Source organism: Aptenodytes forsteri, unplaced genomic scaffold, assembly GCF_000699145.1.
Source record: "Aptenodytes forsteri isolate BGI_AS27 unplaced genomic scaffold, ASM69914v1 Scaffold8, whole genome shotgun sequence".
Taxonomy (NCBI): domain Eukaryota; kingdom Metazoa; phylum Chordata; class Aves; order Sphenisciformes; family Spheniscidae; genus Aptenodytes; species Aptenodytes forsteri.
In genome coordinates, this window is record NW_008796218.1 from 1,393,665 (window position 1) to 1,404,048 (window position 10,384).

The following is a 10,384-nucleotide window of genomic DNA, read 5'->3' on the forward strand; positions in this document are numbered from 1 at the left end:
CCAAGTAACCAGGAGACATTTTTCAACAAAACGAAGACAACTATGTATATAAATACTTCCAATATTACCATACAGTACTTATCATTTTTATATATGATGCTGAAGCAGGATTTAGCATTTTTGTTCATTTGTACTCTGTACTCCCTACCATCACCCCCGCTCCCTGGCGTTTCCAAGCTGTCCGGCGGGGATTTTTATTTTGAAGTACTTTTTTTTTTTTTAATAAATAAAACTTTCCCGTATCCTTGTGGCTGAGTTAGTTACACATCAGTTTTGTGTGATGGGGAAAGCTGCTGTAGCAGGAGATCGAGTCCTCCTTCCCCCTTCCCCACCCCCTGTAACTCAGAAATAACGCTGGTGGAAGATGTACAGAGGAGAAGGCTGCAGCCTGTTATCAGAAAATTTTGCCTTGGTTTTTACTCTCTTCTTCAACACCAATTTTTTTTATATATGTAATTGGATGCTGAAGCAGGATTTAGCATTTTTGTTCATTTGTACTCATCTTTTCCTACCATCACCCCCGCTCCCTGGCGTTTCCAAGCTGTCCGTAGGGAAGCCTGGCTGACTGCCAGTAGCCTGGGAGAGAGGAGAGGAGAGGAAACAGCCCCTGTCACCTGGGTGCGATGTGTCCTGGGGGAAACGCAGGTGCGTTGTTCTTCTCCGACCTGTTTGCATCGCAAGGTTAATCCTTAACAGAAGTCATGCTTAATTTTTTTTATTCTCTGAAGAGTGGGGATGGTTTTGGCTTTTTGTTTTTGTGGGGTTTTTTTCTTGGAGCTGTAACTTTATAAATTGGCTCATTTCCATTGATTTGTTAAATTAAAGGGTCAGTGGCTGGGGGGGAATTTTAGTCCCAGTTTTTCAAATGTAACAAACTGAAAATTAAGTCACTTTTTTAACCTCCTTTACTGTTTCTTTATAGACGTGTTTTTGGGAGAGTCTAGTTCTGTACTAAGTTTCCACTGTTACGCTAATGCTTGCATACAAATGGTATTGGAAAAAAGAAGAAAACTTTTTTTAAAAAAAAGTCTTTAACCTTAGAAATCCTGCATTTATGTATTGCAGGATGACGCTTGGGGGTTCCCAGCCATATGCATACATGTTTAAAATTTCATCTTTGCATCACTGTCATGTTCAGTGAAATTTTCCTTACTTATAGCATATTGTCGCACACTGTAACATTGCTCGGAAATTGTCATAACCTGATTTGGAAAAAAAAAAAAAGTTTATTTTTAAGACCTTCCAGTTACAGCAACGGCAGGAGATCAGCTTATCAAAGCAAGGGAATTCAGGATTTTAGATCGCACCAGTTGAAACACTTTCTTGTGACCTGGTAAGCTTTGATTGCCAATTCGATGTATGTGGCTTCTGTTGTATGCCACTCCGTTACCATGTAGATAGAGGGGGAGAGTGACCCAGGAGCTATGTAATAAAATCAGAGTGTCTCTAAAAAGATGATCTATATGTATAGTTCTATAGATATATATTTTTAAGCAAAGCCTTTTCCTTAGCTGTGTGGGCACTTGAGCTGGAAATGATAGTATCTCTCAGCTCTTTGCCACCTCGAAGCAGGTAAGGGGAGGAGTTGAAACTAGTGATCACCTTCCCCACTTCAGGAATATTTCTGTTTCTTAAAGTATTTCACTCTCCCCCTTCGTTGCAATGAAGAGCTTCAGATCGGATAGGGAGGGAGACCCGTGATCATTTTAAACTAGTACCTTGTCCACTGCCCGTGGCTGCCGTGGCCTTTGCCGCTACAGGATAGGAAATTCCTGCACTGGGGCAAACTGATCCATTCGGAGGCTTTTCCCCCCCTTCCACTCCCCCCTTTCTTCTTCCTGCCTTTTAGTATATAGGGCCTTTAAAAAGTATATAGGTAAATATATATATATATATCAAGTTGTGCTGGGTAAGAGGAGGAAGTGCTTCAACAGAACTTCGGATTGAGGGGTTGGACAAGAAAAGATTCAGCCTTAGAAATAGCCTTAAAGCCACACTGCCCTGAATGTCCACATTGTGCACGTCAAGAATGAGACGAGGTTTTGCAATAGGTAGCCCCTTCCCCTGCTCCCCAGCATAGCTCCTTCAGGTCATCTACTCTGTTATGTGGCTATATGTATATGCATCAACCAAGCATGTGTGTTTACATATATGTGCATCAGGATCGTTAGCATACAGAATGGATGTGTAACTTGCCGCCTTTTTTGTTGACTGTTGATAAATGTGTATAAATATGCCATTAAGCATTTCAATTCTGTTTTCTTTCCTTATACTGTATTTTTGATATTGTTCAGTATTCAGTTGATGCTATGTATGTAGCTGGAGCTCTGTTTGAAGACGGACTGCGTCTTGATGCAGATCAGACACACGTCCTTGGACACTGTAGCTTTAGGGGTCTGGGTTGTCCCAGGCAGGAGCAATTGGGAGAAAGTGGTACTTGGAGAGGGAGTCTGAGAGCTGTGGGAGGAAGAAGAGCAGGATGTTTGCTCAGACCACGTCCTGCACAGGCTGCAATTTGTTCTCTGGCTTATTTCAGAGGTGGCTTGTCACTGTGGGGAGCTCCAGAGGCAGCTCCCTGGGCCACCTCCTGTCCCTGTGGCTGCTGTGGGAAAGGTGCTGCGGGAGGGGAACAGCCAGCGGCTGGGAAGGTCGTGGGAGGGGGCAGAATGAGTTTTGCAGGGAGAGGGTAATGCTTTCTTTAGAGTTACTAGCTGACAGTCCCCATGTTCGATGGAATGGTCATCAGCTGTAGCAGGAGGGGTCAGCCCTGGGAGAAGAGGGACAGAGAAGAACTGTCATGCTTAAGAACAATGAAGTAGCTGAGAAACCCTTACAGAAAAAACTACCCACTTGGGTCTCCCCTAGTCTGGTCTCCTGTGAAGCTGGACCTGAGTTAAAACAAACTAGAGAGGAAGCTGTGAAGGGCTGAGGGGACTCACCCTGTTGCAAGCACTCAGGATCCAAAAGCGACAGGGCGCTTCTGCCAGTTGGTCGGTCCCAAAGCTGGCTGAGGTGAAGGGGAAAAAAACACTAGGTAGGACCCCTGCCCTGCCTCAGACCCTCTCCTGAATACTTGCGCATTTGTGTGTGCAACACGTCCTGCTCCCCTCGCACCCCCAAAAAACAAACAAAGGATGAAATTGTGAGCTGTAAATACAAACCCCTCCCTCTCCAGGGAAGCATCCTCCTGGAGGTAGTGACAGCTGAGAAAATGGCTGTGAGCTGAGGTGGGGAGGAGGAGAGAGGCTGGTGGGGAAGAGGAGAGTCAACTGTCCAGGTCTAAGTTCAAAGACTGTATCGAAAGGTCAAACAGAGCTGCTGACAGCTTAACTGAATGCTTGGGATTTTTCATACTGTGGAGCATGCCACAAAGCAGTGTGTTTAACTTCTTTCTGCCTTTTTTTTAAAGAAATGAAACAAAAATCAATTTAATAAACATTTCTCATAGTGTGCATAGTGTGATGAACCATGCATGAGCTGAGGTGGGGAGGAGGAGAGAGGCTGGTGGGGAAGAGGAGAGTCAACTGTCCAGGTCTAAGTTCAAAGACTGTATCGAAAGGTCAAACAGAGCTGCTGACAGCTTAACTGAATGCTTGGGATTTTTCATACTGTGGAGCATGCCACAAAGCAGTGTGTTTAACTTCTTTCTGCCTTTTTTTTAAAGAAATGAAACAAAAATCAATTTAATAAACATTTCTCATAGTGTGCATAGTGTGATGAACCATGCAGTTTTACAACCAGTTAACCTTAACACCAGGATGCTTTGTGAACCAGGCTTCAACAGCATGGGTTTTTCCAGCCTCTGGGAGGGGGGCCTGCAGGCGGGCTGGGGACGCATCCAGAATGGTGCTGAGGGAAGGCAAAAAGGTTGCTTGCTGGCAGCAGTGGCTGCTGCAATTGTGCCCCCCCTCAAGGGAAGGGGGGCACAGCTGTGGGGGAGCTAACGTGGATTGCAAAATAGGGTGACTCTGCTAAAATTCAGGGCGGGCTGCGGTGGCAGTACTGTGCACACTCAAGGGTCTTCTCCTAAAGTGACGGAAAATGGCCCAAAATGCCCTCTGCTGACATCTGGCCGGGAGCTGGTCTGATTTTTGCAGATGGTCGGGTAATGCCACCGTTGCTGCCACCGCCTGCCCCTCCACACCATCAGGGTAAAGCCTGGCTGAGAGCGAGGCGGGAGGCCAAGTGCTGTGATCCTACAACTGCCTGCCTTTCTCTGCCTTGTCTTGGACTTCTCGCTGCGTTTGAAGCAGGAATGTCCTGCGGCGGCCGCCAGCCATTGCCCATACCGGTACGGAGAGGGAGGGAATGCTGGGCGAGGGAGAGTGATGTTCGGCTCCTGCAAAGAAAGGCAAGCCCTGTGCCCAGCAGCTGTGCCCGTGCTACAAGATCATGCCCATCTGTTGTTCTTTCACTTGTTTACCTGAATGTTAATGGAGTCAGACATAATGACTTCTGGAAAGAAAAAAAAAAAGTGATATTTAAAAACAATAAAAAAAGAAACAAAGCCAAACCCCTTGTTAGTGGATTTTTAATGATGTGTTGTCAGATCTTGTTTCTTTCCATCACGTACAGATTTCTGCCACGTCTTCCAAGGGAACAGGCTTCTCTCATTCTTGTATTCAAGCAAGGGGCTGCAGGGAGTGCAGTCCTTAGCTGACCCTCTAGGTGGTTTCCCATGAATGTGATGCTCTTTGCTTCATGCCTTAAAACATTTGTATTGTGGTGCTGTGTTGTTGCTCCAGATGGGGATAAAATTATTCCTGCCTCTGGAGCTAGGATTAAGCTGATGTGAGTCACGGTCAGACTCAGGCGGGTGTTCAACAGGGGGAGAAATGATAGTGGAAACTAACTGGCAAAGCACAGTGTGTATTTGGCATCCAGGGCGTGTGCCTTGGGACCTCAGCCTGGAAGCATAGCTGAGATCTTAAACCTTCCCTGCCTAAATGCAGTCCCCTCTGTTTGCACCTCAGGTCTGAACATTAACACTGATGTGCTCGAAACAGATGAGTTGTACGTGATGCTTGAGCTGAGATGCTGGGAGAGGACTGGGCAAACCAGGTCCCTTTAAGGTGCTGTTAAGTGAAGACATGGGTTGTTCTTGGAAAACAGCAGTCCTGCTGTGTAGGAGCATGTGAGGCCACGCGGATAAACCATTGTGAGGGGAAGGGGTGGGTGGAACAGTTGCAGCCCGCCCATTCTCATATTGCACTGACAAGCCTGGCTTATGCTTCTCTTAAACATTTTTCTCCAGAGGTCTGAAGGACTTGGAAAGTCACTTAGAGACCTTATTGTGGGCTTCCAATTCCTAGGAATATGACTGTGGAATCTTTTTTTTTTTTTTTTGCAAAACAACAGTTTTCACAAAACAAAAATACAAGCATGAATTTTTCTAAGCTGGACCAAGTTGGGATTTTTGCCAGTGGAATTCTTTTCTCCCCTCCTCCCAAAGTGGTTTTTTTTTTTAAAAAAAAACCTCTAGGCTGTTGCTAATGAGACATTTTGGAAGTATTTTTTGCTTTGGCGAGCTCTATTTTGTAAGCCTCTTCTGGGCTGTTTGTGTTCTAAGTAGCAATGTGCCTAATTGTTTCCTACTAAGACAGCTGCAACTAACATGTATAAATTGCTTATGTCTATTCCCTAATAAGAGGTTGTCTAAGTTTTAACAAAGATTTGCAATATTCCCACAGGAGGGAAAAAAAACAGCCAGCTCTCCCATGCAAGAGCTGTTTATGGTGGAGGTTTCTGTAGAGAAAAGCACCCTCGCTGCTGGATCCTGGCTGCACCCTCCCTCTGTCTGCCAGCTCCACTTGCCAGGCTCAGTGATGAAGGATGTGTTAGTGGCTGGGGGGGCATTCCTGCTCTGAACCTCAGAGCTTCCTGCTCTACCTCAGAGCATGCTGGGCATGGCAGCGTGGCCCTTCCAGTTAGGGCAGAGGAGGGAGTTTCAGCTCCAGGGCAAGCTGCTGACAACAGAGGAAACTGTTCTGGAAAAAAAAAGGTGAATATTGCAACAACCTCTGGCAGGACCGGGGTAGGGCTGGGAGGCTGTGGCTGCACCAGAGAGGAGGCGAGAGTGGAAATACAGCCCCCAGTGAGGGAACATCTGCCATCAGTGGGTGCCGAAGGGGAGAGGGAAACAATTAACTACCTGACCAGCTCTTGATTAAGTGATAAAGACCCAGGCTAGAAACCCCAAATCCCATACGTACCATGCTGTGCAGCTGAACTAGAGGTGCGGTGTTAATCTGTGTATTTTTGTCTGACCACTCCTCTCAGTTTCAGTCTGGGGAACATCAGATTAGCTTGCACAGGGCATAACCTAAACAGGAGGGCGCAGAAACGCTGTTCCGGTGCGAGCTCTTCAGCCAACCTCTGGCAGCTTGTCTGATGCAGGCGGCCTGATGCTTTCACTTCAGAGCCCAGGGACCTGGAGCAAACAGAAAACACCTCCCAGCCACTAAAACTGCTGCATAACTGAAACCCACGTTGTTTTCACACTTGCAGATACATTAGAGGGTACATAAACTTTGCAGTCAGGCATGCTAGTGTGGATCACCTGGCTTTTCTGACTGGGTTTAGATGACCCAGCTCAAGTGCCAGTAGTTCCAAGTAACATTTCTAATTAATCACACATTTTCCTTTAAAAAAAAAAGGTGTTTCTTGGCCCTGCTTTACTAGGGCATTCCCCCATGTTAGAACACAGCTTTGCTGAGTACCAAAGAGGTGTTGGTGTTGGGCCAGGCGAGATGGTGCACACAGAACACCCTGCCTGCCATCTGCGAGTAAACTGGTAAGATTTCCTCTGGCAAGGGTTAGTGGTGTTAAATGCAAAGCCCTGTGTTGGCTACAAAGTTGGGTTGGTTAATGAAACTCCTACAGATCATGTTCTAACAAGAGGTCTGGGGAGTTTTAGGGTTTTGGGTTTTTTCTTAATGTTAACTCCAAGGCCCTCAGCTGGTTCCAACGACCTCTTTTAGCCCTTCGCTACTGCTGTTAGTATCAGGTATACTGGGGCCAATGATAGGAAAGAAAAAAAAAAGAAGCAAGAATTAGGAGAAGGGCTTTTTTAGTGCAAATATTCTGTAGCTAAATCAAAATGAACAGAGACCCCCAACTGTTTTTGTTTCTTTTTAAAATTTCAAATAATTGTAGAGTATTAATTTTGCTCTTAAGTGACTTCAGTTCCCTGCCACACATGCAGTGTCTCTAACAGAAAAGGGGTTGCGGGTTCTCCCTGCAGGTCCTCTCCAGGCCCGCAATAACATTGTTATTGTGAAGAATCAAGTTGATTAAGACCTTCATAGCCCGCCTGCATTAAAACTCACTCCACGGGAACTTATTTGATGTAGTTACCTTAGGGGGAAAAGCACCAATGTGGGTAAACAGCACTGGAATAAATCAAACCTGCTTGCAGGTGAGTCAGGACCAAATGAAAGTGCAAAGTAAAACAGGTGTAGAAGAGAGGCGGTGTCAAGCACTGAATCCTGGAAACTCACCCCATGGGGGATTTCAAGGCCATTTGTAGGCTTTCCTTCCTGCAAATGGGAGAGGGCAATTTGAATTATTTCCTTCAGCCTGTACCCATTCTGGCTTGGTGTGACTGCCTTCTCCCAGCAGAGAAGGATGCGGTGGTCCCTACTGCGCTTTTGCTTTTTGCTCGCAGGAAAATAAAAATACTCCTCTCCCTCCCTGCCTCACCTCAGGAGCTCCAGCATCAGCTGCGTGTGGCCATACCAGACTAACTTCCATACTCCTTCTGGACACAGGAGATGGTGAAAATGCATCCGATCGCTCTGTCTGGCTTGCAGGATCTGGGTGGCTGCTAGGGAATCACCTGCCACTTTCCTATAGCTGTGAGGAGAGGGGCCAGCGGTCCCTGCCAGGCGCCTACCCCATGCTCTGAGCACAGAAGCAGCAGGAACCTGCCAGTGAGCAGCGGAAAGTTACCGGATGGGGGCCAAACGACAGATTTATTTGCAAGAAAGGAGCGCCAGGCGCCCAGTAACGGGGCTGAAACTGGTATGCATTTGCACACACCGCCCCCACACGTGGGGACATGCTGGCTTCCCGCAGACGTGTGGGGACGTCTGCGAAGGAGCCGGCCCCTCAGAGCCCGTGCACCGGATGCGGCCCGCTCACTTAGATGATGTCCTGCGCTGCAGCTCAGATCCGCCTTCCAGCCCCCCACCCCTCTTCAAGCCACCTTAGTTCATGCCAGCGAGGGGAAAACGCTTTACCATCTGTTTGTCTTCAGAGTCTGACTCATTATTTTTATTTCAGCTGTTGCCAAGCAATAGCGAAAATCCCAACACACCAGCATATCCACCGCTGCAAACCATCTTGTTCTCAGCCACCAGAGAAAAGGCAGCTCATCCCCATTTCTCCACAGTCTGCGATACTAAATCTTCTGCAAAAAGACAGGAAGGAGAAAAAGGGTACAGCCAGCTTCTGAAGGTGACCTTGGTCATCAACACACACGGCATCCAGGCAAAAAACAAGAACTTGTAGCCTCTGGAAATGAAGGAATGGGGCTTGTCTCTGAGGGCACCCACATCCACAGGTGATGGAGATGGTGGAGGTGGTGTAGCCCTCTTCTGCCCCTCTAAGCCCCTAGTCTAGCATTAAAACCAGCGTTCAAAACGAGAGTGCCATTGTTTGCACCAGTGCATGGCATACCCTGCTTGTCTCCAGCCTTACAAAAATGGGGCATGCTACTGCTTACTCCGCATGTTCTTGTCTGCTCTTCAGTACCCTCAGAGACTCACATCAGGTGTGTACCCAGCACCCTGGACAGTGTTACACAGCGCTGGTAGCCTTCACCAGTGGTTTACTCTTGGCTCCCTTTGCCCGTTTACTACCCGCCTCCTATCCCTTCCTGCTCACCTACCAGAGGACTCATGTTTTCCTCCCTTCCCCCCTCCAGCCAGGAGCCCATTTGAATGCCTGTGACTGTACTACCATATGCGTATACATTAAAAAAAATAGAATCACCAAACGGGGAAACACCTCTAGAGCTGTTGTTTTGAAACTACAGCACAACTCCAGCCAGACAGAAGACGTTTTGCGCTGACCTCATCATTGCTGCCAAATGTATTCCAAACGCAGCCCTCGTCTCATAAATTACCATAGTTAGCAACACTCCAGCAGGCAAAAGTATGTATTTAAAAACTGACAATGCAAATGAAGTGGCCGCAGTTTATATTACGGGTGACTCACAGTGAGGCCCCGCTTGAAGGGATCCAGTGAAGTCTCCTCAGATGTGGGTGCAGCCTTACCTCTAGCACACCCACTGGCAACGCAATCAGTGATGCAGCAGGGTTGGGATGCCATGGGAGGAAAATTAAAGCACCACTAAAATTGGACAAAGTGGGGTTACATGGCAGTTTCTTCTTTTGTTGCAAAATGATGGCATAGATGAGCTTTGCTTATACTCATGGCCTATAGCAAATCCCTCAGAGCAGGGTGATCTGAAGAGGTAAAGGCACAATCTTTGGAGGCTCAGGCCCCTTGCAGGCATTGATTTAATTTAATGATGAAGTGCCAGGGCCAGGCAAGGCAGTAAGAGAGCCTGAGCCCGGGGAAAGGGTGGAGACGAGCCCTGCAGACTGCTGGGCCACATGCTGGTGCAGCCCACTGGCACAGCAAACCATGCCTTTTCTTTTTTCCTTAACATCAGGTAAACAAGCTAAATATTGAAGCCACTTGGGAAATATATTTCCACTGAAAATTTAAACTTTTCGCTGAAAGAAGGGGAAAAAAATAGATCAGGCATCTTTGGCCAACACCAATTAAAACATTTTCAGACAGAATTCCACATCTCGACTCACACACAAAAAATGTCCTTCTGGGACAGAAAATGGAAACTTTTTTTTTAATGAATAGTGGGTTTATGCCCCAAGTGACTTGGAGTTTCCTGGTTAGAAAATAAATACAAATTAAAAAAAAAAAAAAGACACTTCCTCTGAAGTTTTCATTGTGGCCAAACCCCGCTTTTCTGATGAGAAAAAAAGCTCTGCCTGACATAGTTTTTTTTCCAGACTGTTTAGGGAGGGGGCGCCGTGCCCTCCTCACGGCGCCGGGCAGCCCGAGGGGTGGCCGTCGCGCCTCAGCCAGCGCGGCCAACCTCAGCCGCCAGCACCACAGGCCCCCCGGGGTGCACAGAAGAGCCCCAAACCCGCCCCCGCGCAGGCGGCAGCGCCAGCACCTCGCATCTCCTCACAGGCTGCAAAATGGCGGGCGGGCGCGGTGCATCCTGGGAGCTGTAGTCCCTCCGTCGCCGCGGCGAGAGCTCAGCCCCGTTTCGCGGCAGGCCCGTGATACTTTCCCCACGACCCGGCTCGCAAAATGTCCCCCGCCGGGGGAAAGGCGGGCGGGCACCACT

General features: G+C 47.6%; 1 long non-coding RNA gene across 1 annotated transcript; it reads left to right on the forward strand.

Annotated features, from left to right (window-relative positions):
• The first annotated feature begins 208 nt into the window (after nucleotides 1-208).
• LOC103906719 lies at nucleotides 209-3,707 on the forward strand. The gene is made up of 2 exons (XR_658029.2): nucleotides 209-3,227; nucleotides 3,483-3,707. It is a non-coding gene; the product is annotated as an uncharacterized LOC103906719 (long non-coding RNA).
• Nucleotides 3,708-10,384: the final 6,677 nt, after the last annotated feature.